Genomic DNA, 20,028 nt, shown 5'->3' on the forward strand with positions numbered 1-20,028 from the left:
GAGCCATAATGTGTGTTGTACTTTGGATAATGGGCTGTAAATAATAACAAAATCTAGTCCCCAAATGCCCTCAGAGGTGACATTAAATTTCATGAAGATATATTTGAAAGCCAGGCAGAAATAACTTCCACGAGACAGGCCTAATTTCCAGCCTCCATTTCTAAATATTGCCTATTAGGATCTGTGGCCTCTGCAGGTTTTCATTTGGAGTCAAGGATGATAAATGAAATTTCTTTTTAAGAAGATCAGCTCACCAGACAAGACCCAAGGCCTCCCCATGGTATTTTTTTACATGGAAGCCTCCTTTTTTTACCTGGCCACCTCCCTCATCCCAGCACAGAAAAAAAGCAGGAGCTTTTCATGCCAGGAGAGGGGCAAAGGATGCAAATTGAACCTCAGAAGAACTTTTTTTACCCCTTAAACGTTGGTGGGCATTTACTACCCATTCTCAAAGTCACTAACAGTGTAACAGGTCTCATATCTACCCAGTTAGAAAAACCCTGACCTTGCTGACCTGATGGCAAAATTCCTCCTGGGTCTACTGGGTTTGAGACTTTAAATATTTCCCATTAAAATATTAGCAGAGAGTATGCAATATACTGAAATTTTTTGAGAGTTAAATTGTTTAGAATTAAAATGGTTAGAGTGTACAATAACATTCAAATTTTGCCTGTTTAAAGTTTCTCCTGCACACACAGACATGTGTGACCATATATATGGATTTAGACACACACAAACACCCTTTACCCGCTGTTTTTTCTCTCCCCCTGTCCTGAGGTAGAATATCTGACCCCTAAATCCTCGTGCCAAACACTTCTTTACTTGTCTTTTCCTAGTGAACTGTGTCTTCCTGGAGCACATCTCAGGAATCCCCTGGAAATCCCATGGAAGTGTGTGCTGAGCTTGGCCAAAAACTGCCTCCTGAGCATTCCTTGCCTTCCTTATTTGATTATAACTCTTTTTCCCCCCTCCTTTTTGACCTCAAATGCCCCTTTTTCCCAGTCTTCCTGTAGAATGATCCAGATTTGGTCTCCTTCCACCACGTTCCCCCCTCTCCTTTGTCCCTCAGTCCCCCCTCACTGCTCCGTGTTTGCTCCGACGTTTCCTCTCCTCCCCGACCCGCTTCTTGTGATGCCTTTGCTGCTTCCCAGGGGGAATATTAATGTGTTCTGCTTCTCTTGCCCCCTTCCATCCCACTTCTAAACATCACATCTTTACTTTCAAGTCGTTTCAAAACCTTTTCCTCCCTTTTCTCTTCCCTGTTTTTTATCTAATTCGTTGCCCTCTCTGCTGGTTTCCCCCAAGTATTTGTCTTTTTTGTCAGAATCCTCCTATTTTTTCCTGAAATATCCTCATTTCCCGGCTAGTCTAGCACTCCCTTGTCTCAGCTACTCTTTCCTTCCACTTCTTTTTAACTGTTCTGGAGCTGGGAACTGCTTTCCAGAAACTTTGGTCGCTGAGGGTTTTTCCTGTGGCTCGGGAGAGAGGAAACAAATACGCATTTTAAAATCCTTGTGATACTCTCCCTGTGCCTCTCAGCAGCATAAATATTTAATTAAACAGTGAATTCCTTGGAGAAACGACTTGGAGGCAGGGAGGAGGCCTTGCTGTGCACAGCAGCTTCCACAGGTTGCAGGAAGGTGGAGCTGAGTATCCAGAATTTTGCTCCTGTAGCAGCCAGAGGTTGCAACTGAAACGGGAACTTTCCTTAGGGCAGCTGCCACAAAAATACCCAAAGAAGTCATTACTCACCTCACCCACCTTTAGTTTGCTTCAGATTTTAGTATAAAACAACCCTTAATTTCCTTTTATAACCACTGGACACAAAACCATACAGAGAGCAGTTCTTCTTTGAGGAGAAATTGAGTTATCTTATGGAATTATCTTGCTTTTCCCGTTAACAAAAGAGTTTTGGGGAGTTGTTTAGGATGAGCACTCAAACTTTTTATGTTTAATGGATAAATGGACATAGATAAAAGAGACAAAAGGTTGGGAGAGGGGTTGGACTTCCCCAAGTTTAGCATTTAAACAGGAGAAAAATCCCAAACTCGTGGCTTCCAGTGGATTTCTCTGTCCTGTGGGCAACGTTATTCCCCTCGGAGGAATAAATTAAAGGAAGGGAAAGAAGCCAGCGTGGATTTTCACTGAGCAGTACATAAGAGAGATACTGGTAGGGAAAACCAGATGCAAGGTGGGAAGAGAAGATTTCCTCCAACCTGATCACTGCCCAACCAACCCCTGAAGGGTGTGAGGTTGTGGGAAGATCTCAAGTGTGAAGACCAGGACGCTCTTCCCGACGTTCCCGAGCGTCCGTGTAACCTCTGGAGGTCGAACATTGTGAACAGCAATTTGCTTTCCAGTGGCTGCCTGGCTTCAATGCCTCCATCTCAAATCCATAAACATAATGACTTCATCCACATGCCCAGGAACAAATGCCTGAGGTTTTGGCTCGTTAGAATCCAAATGGCACTTTAATAAAATGGAGTCTCCCGGATTTGCACACTGAAAAGTAGGATACCATCAGATTTCCCCCAGCACTTAGGAGCAATGAATATTCAGCAGTTTAGAAGAAGTGCTGTCCTGCTTTTTGATCCTGAAGGAAGAGCTTGGGGGGACAGCTCCTGCTGCTGCCCAGGATGCCTTTGGATGGTTGAGGCGGGCAGGGATCGGTGCAAACGGCATCGGATGCGCAGCATCGCTCTGCAGCCTCCCTGGGATTTAACACCGTTCCTGCACAATGGAATCACTGCAGGCAGCTGGAATAAGCCTCTTTCTCGTGAGTTTGTGTGCTGTGAGTGCTTCCTGCAGCTCAGCTTAATATAGGCAGCCTCTCCGTGGAGAGGAGGATCCCACCAGGGAATGGCAGAAAACAACCTTCCCGCAGCCAAAGCGCTTTTGTTCAGTGCTTTCCTCCAGCATTCCCTGAATAGGGACGATATCACTTAGCTGGGAGAGCTTTGCAGTTTGCAGCACAAGCTGGTTTAGAATTGGGCTCAGTTGAGGGTTTATTTCTGTAGTAATGGGCTCTTCTAGGATGAGGGTTTATGGCCTTTCCCTGTGGAATTGTTGTCGCTCAGACAGCTCTGTTTTCAGGCACATTCCCTCTGCTGTGCCTCCACAGTGGATAATAACATGTCAAAGCCATACTATTGCCAGCTAAGACAGGCTCTGGAGGGGGAAGTGACTCTGGAATCTCTTTCCTTGGGAGAGAAATCGGGGAAAGTTCAGTTCTGCTCCTGCTGTTCAGGAGGGGAAGGTCCGTGGTCTGCTGTTCCTGCACATCACAGGGGTGACAGCCCTAGGGATGTATCCAGGGGGCTTTGGATCCCAGAGTCACTTCTTTAAATGCACACTCCTTATCCTGATGTGCAGGAGTATCTGGAACACCTGCAGAAAGGAAAAGACCCAGGAAACTTTCAGTTGCTTGCTTAAAATAATACATTCTGTATGAAACATTTCCTTTGTGGATCAATAGCTGGGGATCAGCTTTAGGAATTTTAGGAAAGAACTCTTTACTGTGAGAGTGGTGAGGCACTGGAAGAGATTTCCCAGAGAAGCTGTGGCTGCCCCTGGATCCCTGGAAGTGTCCAAGGCCAGGTTGGAGCAACCTGGGCTGGTGGAAGGTGTCCCTGCCCATGGCAGGGGGTGGCACTGGATGGGCTTTAAGGTCCCTCCACCCCAAACCATTCCACGATTCTTTGATTGTGCTGTGGAAATACTCTGCTAATAGCTGTCCTCAAGGAGACAGAACAGGCTTTTTCCATCAGTTTGTGATTCCAGGTCAAATGAAAGATCTTGACCAGCTTGATGCCCGAGAGCCGTGGGGGGACTTGCTGTGTGTGACATGTGGCCAGTCCAGACGCCGCTGGGAGGGAAGTTGTGGGTGATGTTTCCTCCTGCCTTTGAGTCTTGCAGTCTGTGCCTTTGCTCCCTTTGATACTTGGTGAGAAATCAGAATATTGCAGAAGCACAATTAATTTCCTGTAGGTGCCCGCTGGGCCCTTCTGTGATTTTTGGGGGAGTTGTGTTCAGGTAACGTTTTCAGCTCGTCCTAAAGGCATTTGGAAGTGAAAAACTGATGTCATATGGAAGAAACTTTGGAAAGGATTGCCTTTTGTAGGGTATTTCCAAAAACATATTGCACAACCTTATTCACTTAAATTACCTGTGGAGCCAGAGTTATACTGTCTGCCCCAGGATTTCTGAGCTTCCCAGGAAAACAACTGTTTGAATTTGGCACTTGGAGGTCTGTGCCTTCCAAACTCTTCAGGAAATGCCCCTGAAGCCTTTGGACAGTAGCAGAGGACTCCCTTGGCTGTCGGGGATTATAATTTAGAGAGCACATTTGGACCAGGCATCCTGGGTTTCCATTGGTGTGGAGAGGGGGAAAAGGAGGTGCCACGGATTTATAACCCCCTTGAGGCAGTGGAAATGCAGATACAATGGTCAGATATCCCCAGGATATTATATTTACACTGTATATCTTACACAGGGCGAATGGGCAGCCTTAGCACAGCTTTTGGTCCTGTGGTTATTGTGCTCCTGGTCTGTGGAGGGATTCAGAGGGAAGTCATGGGAACATCCTTCCCTTCTGGATCACTGACTCCAATATCTCTGCCAAGGAGACTGTGTCACATAATCCTTTTCAGCAAGATAGCAAGCTCAGTACTTTTAAGACCCTACTACTCTTCACAGTAAAACTGTTCCGGATTTTTTCACTGCTTTAACTGTTGGGAATGTTCTTTTTAATTTCCAGCCTCGTTACATTCACAGTCAAATTTGTCCCATTTGTTTTTCTGCCAGAATCACTCTTCATTTTAAATATACATTTTTTTTTCTCCCCCTCTGTTAGTGGTGTTCTGAGGTGATTGTGATTGTCTGGTTTATAAGAAAAGAAATAGGAACATTTATGGGGGTTTATACTTAAAACGAGGTGAAGGTGAAACTTTGTGGCATCTCCATAAATAATATCTTATTAGCTGAATCCCTGGTTCTGTGCCTAAAAGATAGCATTTATTTTAAGCTGAGGCACAAACACTTGAGTTGCTCAAGCCCTCTCTAATGGTCTCTCCTGGCCATGAGGAAGAAACAGAGCTGATGTCCTGCTCCTTCAGGATATTGCCAAAATCCCTTCCAGAGGTTTCTTAAAGCTCAAGTACTTCTCCAATGAATCATCTTGTGTTTGACCTGAGCTACCAGCACAGATGATGCTCTTACTCAACCCTCAATTCCCTGGATTTCTTAGGAAATACACTGACCACAGGACAGAAATAAAGCCCTTTCTAACAATCAGCCTGCAACCCAAAATGAGCCAATTAACCTCTGATGGGATCAAGATTTGACTTTGAGATTCACCAGCTCGAAGAGCTGACCCTGAACTGCTGCAGCAGCACTGAGGGGTGTGGATGTTTTAGATGGAGGTGGATTTGAGCTAAATCAGGATATTCCTGTCTGGGTCTTGTTGGATTATCCCAAAGTGACAAGTTGATGAGGCTCCCTCTGTTCCTTTTCAGCTCCTCAGGGGACACAGCATTCCTGAGAATCTGCAGCTGTAGCTCAGGCTGGTTTTTGGACTGAAATGGCTGTATTAGCTCTTGGGTGGCTTTTATTGCTCATCCAGGTTCCCAGTGCTGCACTACACTAAAATTGTCACTGCTTTAACAGCTGGTGAGACTAATGGAGGGGGAATAGACTCTATAAATCTTTGCTCTTTCAAGAATTCAATTTTGGACTCGACTTTACTCACAAAGGGAGCCCGTGGAATGAGTCAAATGGTGTATTTACTCACATGTAGTAAAGTTTACGGTTCCAGAACAGTAATTTATCTGCAAAGAGGTGTTTTTATGGTATCTTCAGCTGGAGGATCTAAAATATGACCCGTTTCACATCTCCATGGGCAGACTACAAAGGATGCTGGCCTGTTTCAGGAGTTTCTCCCCTTTTATTGTCCTGGCACCACGTAGGACAGGCCTTCACCTTTTCCAAGGATGTTTATGCCTCCTGAGACTGAAGCTGGACCTTGTCTAACACCAGCAACTCCAACAGGAAGGGAGGACAGTCTTGGCCAAGTGGGAGGTGGTGACGTTTATTCCAAGCAGGTTGTGATGAGTATTGAAAGTAGATTGTGGAACAAGGAGGGATTTCTTTCTTTTCCCAAGTCACATAACCCAAATGTCCAAAAAGACCTGGTTCCAAGTTCAAGATGGATGGGGAGAGAGAGAGGTCAATAGTCTGTAGGATGACTCTGTACCTTGACAGGGAATGATGTAACGTGCAGATGTGGCACTTGGGGACATGTCTTAGTGGTGGCCTTGGCAGTGCTGGGGGGTTGCACTCGATGATCCTTGAGGACTTTTCCAACCTCCAGGATCCTGTGAAATGGTTGTACATTCCCATGCAGGTGTTTATAGCCTGGAGTCAAACTGTACAGTCAATTTTACCTGTTGTCACCTTGCTGAGCTCCCGTAGCTGCTGTTCAGTGACCTCCACGTGAGCTTCCAGGTTGTGGAACTGAAAAACAGAACCTTGGAAAACAGGTACCAAGAGAAATCCCATGACCTGAAGGACTGGACCCTCCTTACCAGACCTGTTATGGATTAACGTGGCTCCTGCAGCAAAAATAAGAAAGGATTTTGAGATGATCGTATCAGACCATGTCTAAACCCTTTAATCCTCTTCCCCCCCACGTAGTCTTGGTTGAGGGAAATCTTAACCTTTTGGGTAACTGTGGTAAAAACTTAATTCCCTAATTAACATAGCTCGTCTTCCTCATTAACATGTCCAACCTCCAAGGCCCTTAGACTGTGTTTGAGTGTTCAATAAAGTATCTGGAATTGTTTAGGTTTTGACTCTCCACTTCTTCCAGTGCCTCAGTTCTCCACTGCTGGGTCCACGTGGATTTTTTTGTGCCGAGTCAGATTTGTATTCAGCTCTTCCACCAGCTCAGCTTGGCCTTTCCAAAATAACCTCCAGCTGCTCCAGCTGAGCTGTCAGTCCCTCCAGCAGCTCCTTCCTCTCTTCAGGATCTGTCTTAGTGGGCTTTGATGAGGTGTTTGTAGGAGAGACTCTGCACTCCGCTGTTCCGTGTGGTGTCTGTGCCCACCATCGGCACAGGCACATCAAATCCATCCCAAAACAATCCCAACTGTGCTCAAAGCCATCAATCCCTCACACCCACATGATCCCTGGCACAGCAGAACGGGGAATCAGCTGGCAGGTGCCTGCAGAGAGAGTGTTGGGAACATCGTGTGCTCTTCAAAATCGGCATAAACGACTCGGATGCAGGACTGGGAGGGACACTGAGCAAGTTTGCAGGTGGTGCAAAACTGGGGGGAGATGTTGGCTCCTTCAGAGGCAGGGAGGCCCCTGCAGAGAGACCTCGACACGTTGGAGGGCTGGGAATCACCAGCCATAGGAATTCCAGCAAGGGGAAGTGCTGGATTCTGCCCCTGGATCTTCATACAGGCTGGGGGAGGAGATGCTGGAAAAAGGGCCCTGGAGGTCCTGGCTGAGGGAAAGTTGGCCATGAGCCAGCAGTGCCCTGGCAGCCAGGAGAGCCAACCCTGTCCTGGGGGCATCAGGGAGGGGATTGTCCCACTCTGCTCTGCCCTGGGGTGGCCTCACCTGCAATATTGAGGAGGACACAATAGAAAAAAGAGATTAAGAGTGTCCAAAGGAGGGGCATGACAGTGGTGAAGGGCCTTGAAGGCCCTCAGTGTGAGGACACTGGAGAAGAGGAGGCTGAGGGGAGACCTCCTTCCTTGGGAGGGGGAGAGGAGGGGCAGGCACTGATGTCTGTGGGGACTGTCACTGTTTGTCACAAATTCTCATCAGGCTGAACAAAGCCATGGGATGTGTCAGGGAACTCTTGTTCTTCTGTTGTGCAGCACCACAACTGCAGCAACCAGCCCGTTGTTGAGACTGAAAAGGCCTTGTCTAACCAGCCCTTAAATTCTTACAATGCAGTAAGTTCTCAGCTCCCACAGCAAACCCCTCCAAAGGTGCTGGCTCGTGAGCCACAACACACTTCCAGAAGCTTCCCACTGCCACAGCAGAGCTCGGTGTGGAGTGGGATGTGAGAGCTGTGCTTGGCTCAGGCAAAGCAAAGGAAGAAAAGAAGGAATATCACCAGTCCTTAGATCCTGTGTTGGTGCTGTCACGTGGATGGTCCAGAGCTGGGGTTGGGAGACAAAGAAAGAGAAAGGGAGGGAGGATAAGACAGAGTCAGAGGGGGCCTGATCTGCTTCCTTTTACAGCTCATCTGGTGCAGCCTCTGATGTAAACGAGATTTTTATTTTGTGCATGCACAGCCAGCCCTGTGAGCCTTCCTCCAGAGAGGGAGCTGGGGGGGAAGACCTGAGGGAATGGCCTGAAGTTGTGTCAGGGAGCTTTAGGTTGGATCTCAGGGAAAGGTTCTTCCCCCAGTGGGGTGTTTGGCACTGCCCAGGCTCCCCAGGGCAGTGGGCACGGCCCCAAGGCTGCCAGAGCTCCAGGAGGGTTTGGATGATCCTCTGGGGCACATGGTGTGACTCCTGGGGATGGGCCTGTGTGGCTTTAGGATTTGGACTGGATGATCCTCGGGGGTCCCTTCCAGCTCAGGATATTCTGTGGTTGTAGCCCCTTCTCTGTACTTGTGTTGGACAAGAAAACCCTTGACCAACCTCCGCACGTTTTCTTCTGCCTGTCTTGTGCCTGCAGGGGTGAGGAGGCCAGAGGAGGGATTTGGGAAGCCCTCAGTGTTTTGTTCCATAAATGGATATATTTCAATTTACACTTTGAGGGCAGCTTTATAAAGGAAAGGTCGAGGACAATTTTTTTTTTTATGAAATAAGGAGGTCTAAAATCTGTCTGTCAACGCAAACCCCGGTTTCTGCTCCAGGCTCTGCACAGTCAGTGCTGTGAACTCTTGACTGGCTGTGAGGCTCTGCAGGCAGGGCAGTGCTGTGCTGGGCTTTCATCCTGCTTCCCTGTGCACTTGCTGATGGATTACTTGGAACAGGCTGCCTGGAAAGTGAGCAGCTCTTGGACTCGGCAAGGCAAAATCATCCTCGGTTTCTCCAGACTTGAAGGGTGCACCTCCTGACCTTCCTGACGCGCTCTCTGCGGTCACCTGCTGGCAGTGGCTGTGCCAGGGACCACGTGGGCACGAGGAACCGCTGGCTTTGAGCAGGGCTGTCGTGTGGGATCACTGTCAGGGGGGTTTGATGTGCCTGGGATGGTGTTGGATGCGGACACCGCACCAGAGTGTCTCCTGCAAACACCTGATCAAAGGCTCCACGGGCACCAGTCTCAGCGTTCAGCATCTGTCCCCTCCCGCCCACCCAGTGCCCCCCTGAGCTTTTGGGGCGTCTTCCATCTGTGTTGGGCACCTTGCTCTGATTTCTCACGTCTCAAATGAGCTCTGAACGGGAGGAGGGTTGAGTTTTAAGGCTGTGGATCTTTAAATACCCTCCAGAGCCACAGTTGGGAGATGTTAACAGAAATTAGAGCTGCCAACTGCAGGCTGAGCTTTGCCAGGCCTCTGACTGGGATTAACATTTATCTGCCAGAGATGCTCAGTGTTGTCTGAGTGCCTTCCCTTCCTTGTGAGCGTCTCAGCACCCTGGAGAGAGGAGAAGAGGAAGAGAAGAGGAGAGATTTTCCTTTCTTAGGCAAAGTTGCACCTCCTGATCAGCCTCATCATCCTGAGGGATTCAGAACCAGGAATGAAGCACTGTTTTAATTTCCCCAGGGTTAATTCTTCTGTTTACTGGTATAAAAACTACAGTTGGGGGGGGTCTCCTCCTGCCCAAACCACTGGGCCAATTCCTCAGTGTGAGGCTTCCAGGTTAAACAGGCAAAGTAAAATGGATTCAGCAGCTCCAAAAGTCCAGTCCCTGGAAGAGTTCATCCCACAGTGATGAGGAAGAAGCAAATCCTACTGTGGGCAGAAAATGAACCCATTTTCATGAGAATCTGAGCTCTGGGCTAATCAAGAGCATTGATTAGCTCAAGGAGGACAGGGACAAGGTGCTGCAGCTTCTTGCCCAGTTGTGCTGAACTGCTCAGTCCTGCCAGAACCATGCTAGTCCTGGACACATCCAATTTAGGAACCAAGAGGACTTTATGTTTGAAAACTCACATCAATATAAAGTCTTTGCTCCTTTTTTGGTTTTGTAGTGGCTCTACAGGGATTCTGAGGATCTGCAGTTTGGGTTTCCTTGCTGTTATACCAGCAGAGAACTTTCCAAACACATTTCCTCGATTAAAACCACTGCCTTCAGTCCTGTTGAGCTGCTCTGGCTTTCCCTATTTCTGTATTAACTGCTGCTTGGGATCAATTTGCAGCGTATTTCTCTGAACCTGACAGCTCCTGGAGGATTTCAGGAGCCAGATGCACTCTCAGAGCTCATCTACAGCATCTGCTGCCACCCCCCCCCGACCATCCCAGCGTGTCCTACTCCTTTGACAGATATTCTGGTTTTTCCTGGGGAGTGATTAATATCTTGGTTCATGCAGCCCACCCCAGCTGTTGGATTCAGGCAGTTTTGTAGGGATAACAAGGTCTTGGACATCTTGAATTGTTCTGGGAGTCCAGTGTAGCCATGGAGATCTGTGGGTAAGAATTTGGGTCTATCCTGTGAGGATTTTCCTGTCCTGGCAATTCAGGGGCAGCTGATTCCTTGTTCCTCCAAATATTTGAAGGCTGTATGGGCATAGCTGCCAAATGTCTTGGATCAGCCAGGTGTTCCTGGGATCTCATGCACCTGTATCACCAAACTTTTAACTGAAAAGAATTGAAAAGCTCAGTTAAAAAAATAATGGAAAGCCTCAGTTAAAGCCTTAATTCGGAGTTGTTGCCTCTGACTGAAGCCATTCCTGAGCCTTGGACCCTCTGGAATGTGGACCTGGTGGTGCTGCATCAGGAAGGGCCCTCACTGCTCATTTCCAGCTACATGTCCAACCAGTTTAAAACTCTCTAGAGACATTTTTTCAAATTGATCTGAGCATTTATGAGCTCTGATGCCAAGGATTTGTTGCTTCACTCGTGGAAATGGGCCCCAGGGATGTGGGAGAAACTCCCAGTCCACTGAAGGTCCCTCTCCAGACTGAGGTGATGGTTTAACCACTGGGGAAAAACAGGGAAACGAGTCTTGAAGGCAGATCTGGGAAAACCAAAGCCTGGATTTTTGAATTTACATTGCAAAAGAGCTGGACTTGGAGCGTGAGCAGAGATCTGTTGCTTTACAATCACTTGTCTCACTCAATTTGTTGGGTTTTTTTTTTTACTGAGAAAAATTCCAGTCCCAGTCAGGTTTTTGCTTTGTAAGGCTAAGAAAATCCAGGATCAGACAGACACATTGCAGCTCCTGTGCACTTGGAGATATTTTCACTCTGGGAAATACCACGGAGCGCTGGAGGCAGCAGGATTTGCTGGTTCATCCACTGCCTCCCTCAGTTCCTCGGGAAGCAGCCGGGGTGCTGGTGGGTGGGGGTTGTGTCACATCAGATGAACGTGAAACGGCCCCTCTAGGGCTGAGTTGCCACAAGTAGGGATTGCAGGGAAGCTCGTGATGCATCTGTGCTCTGGATAGTGCAGATGGCACGTCCCAGTGCTCGATCTTTTAAGATTATGGTTGAAAACACCGGAGACTGAGTTGTTCCCTCTCTGTTACAGAATTAACCAGGTTGGAAAAGACCCCCGAGATTGAGACTTTTGAGCCAACACCACCTTGTCAACCACTGATGCCACATCCAGTCTGGTCTCAAACACCTCCAGGGATGGAGACTCCACCGCCTCCCTGGGCAGCCCATTGGTAAGAATTTCTTCCCAATGTCCAACCTGAACCTCCCCTGGTGCAGTTTAAGGCCCAGCCCTCTTGTCCTACTGCTGGTTCCTGGGAGAAGAGCCTGACCCCCCCCGGTTCCCCCCTCCTGTCAGGGAGTTGCAGAGAGTGAGGAGGTCTCCCCTGAGCCTCCTCTTCTCCAGGCTGAGCCCCCCCAGCTCCCTCAGCCTCTCCTCCCAGCACTTGTGCTCCAGTCCCTTCCCCAGCCTCGTTGCTCTTCTCTGGACCTGCTTCAGGACCTCAATGTCCTTCCTGAGCTGAGGGGCCCAGAGCTGGACACAGAATGTTCAGGGATGTTCAGCACTCACACCAACCTCAGGATGTGGATGGAAGGAGCCACAATCCTACAGTGGGGACCCAAATTAAGAGGGATGCCCATTTAAATGTCCAGGAGCAATTTTAGAAAGCATGGACTCTGCACCAGACTCAGAAGTGCAGGAGAGGGTTGACGTGAGAACTGTAAAATCCACAGTTGGTGTGGGTTTGTGATGTTCAGCCCCTTGGCTGAAATTTCACTTTGAGTTTAATATCCAGGACCGTGAATTCCCTCAGTTCTGAGCAGCACTTCCCAGAACGCTGCTCCCACCCCGTCCTGCTGAGCAGGGCAGTGACGTGTGGCTGAGCCTCCCCATCCCAACCCTGCAGTCAATATTTCCCCAGTCAAGCTGAACCAAAGGTAAAATTATAAATTGGTCCTCTCTGTGCTTGGCTGGAGCTGCAGGGAGGGCTCATCAATCACCTCAGAGCTGGAAAGGGGACTCAATCCCTGCCCCCCCGAGCAGGAGGCTCCGTGCCAAGAAGTGATGGAAATGCATCCCACGCCTTGGCATTCCCTGGGGATGAGGGAAGGAGGGGGATTGATGGTGGAGGTGAAGAAGCTTTTGGTTTTATCAACGAGTTCTGACAGATTCCAGCGGTCGAACCCATCCCAAACCTCTTCCGTGTCTTGGGGCGGTGTGGGATGGGCAGCAGTGCTTTGGGAAGGACTGTGGTGTTGGATAATGATCCAAGGATTTGCTGGAAGTCAGTGTGAGAGGGAGCTGTGTGGCTGGAAGCAGGGATGGAATGGTGATCAGCGGGGTGGGCTCAGAAGATGCTTTTGGGTGATCCCAAAAGAGTGTGCTTGGAGAGGAGCAAGGGAGGAAAAGATTCAGGGAGATGGGGGAGAAAATGCGAGGCTGGCACAGCTGGGAGTTGGGATGGAGGGAGATAAAAGGACCTGGTCAGAGGGAAAGCAGATACCTGAAGGAAGAATCATGGAATGTTTAGGTTAGAAGGGACTGGGAAGATAAAGCAGTTCCACCCCTGCCATGGGCAGGGACACCTTCCACTAGCCCAGGTTGCTCCAAGCCTTGTCCAACCTGGCCTTGGACACTTCCAGGGATCCAGGGGCAGCCACAGCTTCTCTGGGAAATCCATTTCAGCCCCTCCCCACCCTCCAAGCCAGGAATTCCTTCCCAATATCCCATCTAACCCTGCCCTCTGGCAGTGGGAAGCCATTCCCTGTGTCCTGTCCTTCCAAGAGAAGAGTAGAAACTCCAAATGAGGAAGAAGTGGTGGGATAGAGGAAGTCCTGCTCTGTGTCACTTTGTTTTTTGCCCAGATTTCCACGAGGAACATCCTCCCTGAATGTCTGGCCAAGCTGTGTGGGTTTTGAGGCACGTTGGGAATTTGGCTCCCTGGGGTTATCTCCTGCCTCCTCTTCTTGCTCTCGAAGGCTTTGACAGGCACAGATTGTCTTCTGTGGCCTTATGACGTCACTAATGTCTGTTTTGGCAGATTTTCAGCTTTTTCTGGTGCTCATGGGATTTTTAAACCTTGTTTTCCTGTCTCTGTAACAAGGGGTTTGCTGAAGAGGCTGAAAACATGCAATTAAAATGCCACAACCGTGCCTGTCAGGACATGAAAACAGCCTATTTTCTGGAATATTTGTGGTCACCCAAAATGAATGCCCATCTCTTGGATTTTTCCAGTGGTTACTGCCCGTTTTGGATTATTTAAACTAGTGAGTGCAGTGTCCTGATATTTGTGAGCAGGGAAATTAAGAACCAACTGAGGCAACGTTATGGATTTCCAAGGAAAATCACCCAGTCAGGCAGCAGATGTAAAGGAAGACACAAGGAAAACACAGCACAATCCAAACTTTTGGAGGAATTTTGCTGAGGAGAGGCAGCAGAGCTGTTCCGGAGCGTCGCCTTTTACGTGGCTGGAAGCAGAGAGCTGAAATGAGGAGATTTAGGTTTTGGCTGCCATGGGAAGTTGTCCAATCCCTGTATTCCAGAGTTGGAGCCACGGGCAGTTTGTGTGAGGAACACACTGCAGTCCCTGGCTGTGATGGGATGCAAGCACAGGGGTTGGGGGTGATTATTTGGGTGCCCACGTGATCTGTTTGATCTCTCTGGAGTATCATCTCCATTATCTTCAAAAACAGCCCTATTTTGACAAAACCATGCACAGAAAGCAGAAAAGTGGGGCAGCTGGCCATTTTCAAAACACAGCTGGAGTCTGTTCCTCAAAATAAGCTTTTTTCCATCTCAAATGGACTTTTATATTTTTTTGGTTTTCTTTTCCTGTCGCTCGTAACAACAACTTTTATGGGAAAGACAGGCTGGAAGAGCTGGGGAGGTTCACTTGGAGAAGAGAAGGCTCCAGGGAGACCTGAGAGCCCCTTGCAGGGCCTAAAGGGGCTCCAGGAGAGCTGGAGAGGGACTGGGGACAAGGAACAAAAAATAAGCTCATGGAAGACGTGTCCCATCGTGCCCTTTAGGGGGAATGGAACAGGCCAAGGGATCTGGGCCTACAGGCATAAGGACACTGGATAATTAGCCCAGATTAATAAGTGACATTGCCCACGTCTAAAGGCAAGTGAAGATTTGCCTTTGTCTTTCCTCTTGGTCTGTCTGCTCACTAAGAAGCATTTTCCAGACCAAACTCCCTGTTTTTTGGCCCTTCTGCTGCTGAACTCCCTGGAGATGTGAGGGAGGCACCTGAATTCCAGTTCTCCTCCAGCAAAGAGCTGTAACAACTCAACGTGGAAATGAAAAATGGAAAAGGGGTGAATAAAAAAAAAAACAACCCAAAACAAAGCCTTTAACCTCTGAGTCGGAATCAAGACAATGGAGCAATGACAGTGCTGCTGGTTGGGATTTATTCCCATCCTAAAAATGAACCCTTCTCCTTTCAAAACCGTGCAACTCCAAACTTAGGGTTTTCCACCCTCCAGGAAGGTTCCTTTGGTGCGTGGCAGTGATTAAGTTCAATATCCACTTGTAAAAGTGTTTTGGGAAGGCAGGTTAACCATCACATCCTGGTGGTAGAGCTTGAAAACCTGGATCATGGACAAGAAGTTATCCCCAAGAAGATGTGGGATGGTTTCCCCTCAGGAAATTCTGTACCAAAACCTCAAAAAAAACCCCCAACTTTTCTCCTCCAAGCACAGACTGTCCTTCAGAATTTTTGAGCTAGAGGTTAATTAACTCAGCTTTTTTTTTTCGTGACTAAATACCAGGGTAGGTAAAATCCAGCTCATCTCAACCTGGAGCAGGGATTTGTTGCAGGAAACCCTTTGGTTAATGGCTCACTGAGATCTGTTTTAGCAGCTAATTCAAGGCCACGTTTGTGCTAAAAGCCCCAACCCCAGACTCAGGTTTGATTTGTTTAACAGTAAATTCAGGGCTTTAGGGGCCTCTCTAATGAATTTCATTAAACAGGAAAAATTCTATGATGTAGTATTTTATGATTAATTAACCAGGCATAAAAATGGTAATTATAATTATGCTCATAATTCCACTCTCGTGTCATTATCATAATCATTGATCAAAATGTTTTACCCCACAAGCATTTTAAAAACGCGCAGTGCAGGGGAGAAAAACCCTCCTCGAGCCCAAACCAAAGACAATCCCCAGATCCTGGGATGGAGAGACAGGACTTCTAATGCAGAAGCTTTTTGAACAACCCTCACCGTGTTCATAGAATGGTTTGGGTTGGAAGGGACCTTCAAATCCCATCTCATTCTACTCCCTTCCACGGGCAGGGACATCTCCCACTGTCCCAGATTGGTCCAAGCCCTGTCCAACCTGGCCTTGGACACCAAATCCATGGCCAAGCCACCTTGCTCCCCTGCCAAGAGTTTAAGTAGAGTTCTGATTTCTAATGGGATTTTCTAATGAGGTTTTAATTTCTACTTGGGGTTTTGGTGAAGGGGAATTGCACTGAGAGTTGTCCATGTTGGAAGTGGGTCTTAGATCAGCCCAGATCACCCACCTTGTCTCATTCTCTTCTAGGGAGCATTTAATCATCACGGAATCTCAGGATGGTTTGGGTTGGAAGGGACCTTCAAATCCCATCTCATTCTACTCCCTGCCATGGGCAGGGACACCTTCCACTAGCCCAGGTTTCTCCAAGCCTCATCCAACCTGGCCTTTGACACCAAATCCATGGCCAAGCCACCTTTCTCCCCTGCCAAGAAGTACAATGAGTCTTCACTCTGGTTTCCACCACCACACTGATCTCACCAAACCTGTCACAGGACCTCGTTGTCACCTGCAGGTTAAGCAGAGTTTTGATTTCTAATGGGGCTTTGAAATGAAGTTTTAATTTCTACTTGGGGCTTTGGTGAAGGGGAATTGCACTGGGAGTTGTCCATGTTGGAAGAGGTCATTAGATCAGCCCAGATGACTTTATCTTATCCTCTTCTAGTGGACATTTAATCATCACAGAATCCCGGAATGGTTTGGTTTGGGAGGAACCTTAAGGATCAATGTGCTCCCCACCTCCCACTAGCCCAGGTTGCTCCAAGCTCTGTCCAACCTGGCCTTGGACACTTCCAGGGATCCAAGGATTCTCTGGGCAACTTGTTCCAGGGCCTCACCACCCTCCAGCCAGGAATTCCTTCCCAATATCCCATCTATCCCTGCCCTCTGGCAGTTTAAAACCGTCCCCCTCTTCCTGTCACTCCAGGCCTTTGTCCAAAGTCCTTCCAACTTTCTCCCACATTGATTATCTTGGATTTTTTGGAATACCCCCTTTCCAGTCCTCCTGAGTCCATCTCAGCAGCTGTTACACCCAGAGATGCTCCTTGTCTTGTTTTCACTGGTGTCCATGGAACGGAAAGAGCTTTTGGAGGTATTAAATTATCAATTTTCTCACAGGTTCCCGGAGCTCTGATTGTTGTGGTTGTTTTTATTGATGTCTGATCTGGAAACAGATTGCAGGGGTTGTTGTTTTTAATATAATGTGACAAGTCTCAACAGGCAGCAGTAGAAATGTAATATAACAAAAACCAGGTGTATCCTGTAAGTACAGGAATTGCTTATTGCCCTTTGGCTGGAAAAACTGCTGCTGATTCCTTATTATTTTTTCTTTTTTTAAATCTAGTTCTTCATCAGGGAAACTAATTCCAATTTTTGCCAAAATCTGTATTTGTAACTGTCATTATTAATCAATTATTGCAAGATAATATTCTTAATCATTACTATATTGATATGAATTATATAGTATAGCATAATAACTTACTATGCTATTCTAATAAATTTTATAATATTTTATATAGTTTACATAATATATTAATATATAATACATTTTGAAAATTATATTAATATAACATCTTACTATATTATTCTATTAATAGATGATATTGTATTAATATGTATTTTTATATAATATTACTAACATAGAATAGTGCTACAGTAAATTGCATTGTGTTAAACCCAAGTTTAATCCAAGAATCCTAAAAACAAGTTGGTCCTGTCTTGGGAATCTGATAGGATTTGATTTGGGATCTGATAGGGAGCAGATCCAGAGTCACCTCCAAGTTTCCTCTTGGCATCAGGAAAATCCTTGTTGTCCACTTAGGAATTTTTGGGCAACAGAGTTAAATTTATGGTGGTGGCAGAACAGATTTGGAGCTGGAAATGAGGATGGTCCTTGGCAGGTTTGGGAACTGGGAAGGGTCAGGATATGGGGGTGATTCCAAGGCACCTCTGGGAAGCAGGATTAACAGCAAGGGAATGGCTGAAGGAAAGCTCTGGGCAGAGCCTGAGGAGGGTTAGGATGGATGGAAGAGACCTGGGAATATCTGTGGAGCTTTGAAGGATCAGCAGCTGCTCGGCTTTGCCGCTGGTCCCCTCTGAGAGGGGAAAAGTTGGGAGGATCCAACTCAACGTGTCGCTCTGTGGCCTTCGAGCCACCACGTGCAATTGTTGCTCTTCTGCTGGTTTTTTGTGAGCAGCAAAAGAAAACCTGAATTTTATGTTAGAATCTATCTTTTCCTACTTTTAAAAGTCCCTTTTTTAAAATTATTTATTGCACTGGAGGTGAGGCACTGATTTGCTGTTGGAAAGGGGAGAAGAAACGCTGAGCTCGTGCTGGTGAGCCCAGCGTTGAAATCCTGATGTTTTCTGACCCATCCCAAAAAGCTGGTCATGGATAAGGATTGCTGGCACTTCCTCAGGGTAGGAGAATGGTCTGTAGCATCCCACCTGTCTGCAACCAGGATGGGCTTAGCCTGGATTTGTAGCCTAGAAATTCTTGGCTGGGAGGGTGGGGAGACCCTGGCACAGGTTGCCCAGAGAGTTGTGGATTCCTCATTCCTGGAAGTGTCCAAGGCCAGGTGGGACGGGGCTTGGAGCAGTCTGGGATAGTGGAGGGTGTCCCTGCCCATGGCAGGGGGTTGGAATGAGATGGGCTTTAAGGTCCCTTCCAACCCAAACACTTCTGGAACTCCATGGATCCTGTTTGTGTGGTGGGACTGGGCACGGAGAGCACTGGCAGGACTGTGCCCATAAAAACACCCAGATATTGAGGGCACAGGTGGCACAGGCTTTTAAAACTGAATCATGCAAGAGTGTCAAACCCCATAAGACAAGAGGTCCTACTCTCCAGGGTCAGGATATCCATAACTTATTCAGGGAGTAAGAACCACCAGAGAAAATCATGGAATATCCTGAGTTGGAAGGGACCCACAAGGACCATCCAGTCCAACCCTTGGCTTTGTCCAGGACACTCCAACAATCCCACCCTGTCCCTCAGAGTGCTGTCCAAACCCTCCTGGAGCTCTGGCAGCCTTGGTGCTGTGCCCACTGCCCTGGGGAGCCTGGGCAGTGCCAACCACCCTCTGGGGAAAGAACCTTTTCCTAATAAATATAAAAGCAGCAGCCACCACTGCTCCCCATGTTATCTATTTGTGAGAAATGGACATTTTTTAGGGAAGCAGGAGAAGTGCAGGATCCTCCTTCAAAAATACTTATGACAATCCTCCTCCTTTCTGATAAAACCACTTGGATTTCACGCTCTGGCTTTTACTTTTGATTTCACACTCTGGCTTTTATTTTTGATTTCATACCCCGGGTTTTATTTTTAGCAGCTCCGCTGTGAAACCTTCCCCACCTAAACAGACCTTGCTCCGCTTTCCCCGGTGCTTCTGGCATAAAGTCAATAAACTTATAATAGGAGAAATCTCTGGAGAGTTGCACAGAACTTTATTAGGTTGACAACAAGTGGAAAAAATGCATTATAAGTTACATTTAAAGTGCACCGGCTCGAGGCACGAATCCATGTAGCAAACAAATCCAGGGATGTTCTCAGGGGGGAGCTTAAACCTGCAGATGGGAAGTGCTTCAGGGGGCATGGAATGCTCTGGTCCATCCTCCTGTGCCATGGCACGGCCAGCTGGGTTCAGATCACCCCCAGGAGGGGCTTCCTTCAGAGCAGGCTGGAAAATCATCCTTTGGAGACTCCCTTCAGTGCAGTGCTGGAATATGGGGTGATAAACACGGAATTAAACCTTCTGGTGACCCCAATCCAGCCTGAAGGACCTACAAGAGGAAAACAAACAGTAGGAGTGAGACTCATTGTTCAGAAAAGACCCATAAAACCTTCAAGGTGAGGCTGGATGAGCCCTGGAGTTCTCTGGGCCATGGAAGGTATCCCTGCCCATGGGAGGGGGTGGAATGAGATGATCTTTAAGGTCCCTTCCAGCCCAAACCATTCTGGGGTTCTAACAGAAGCCAGAGAGGTGAAAATTTATTAAAAAGTCCAAAATTGAAGTGAGATATGAGTTTTCGGGGACAGGTTTGCTTATGAGGGTGGGGTGAAGCAGATTCCGTGGGGTGCAGCACCTCGTGGGTGCCTGTTGCTGGAAGATTTGCCATTGTTAGAGTCCAAAAACTGAGTTTTCCTCTTTTTTCAGTGTTCTGTGCCAGTA

Source organism: Pseudopipra pipra, chromosome 6 (assembly GCF_036250125.1).
Source record: "Pseudopipra pipra isolate bDixPip1 chromosome 6, bDixPip1.hap1, whole genome shotgun sequence".
Lineage (NCBI taxonomy): Eukaryota > Metazoa > Chordata > Aves > Passeriformes > Pipridae > Pseudopipra > Pseudopipra pipra.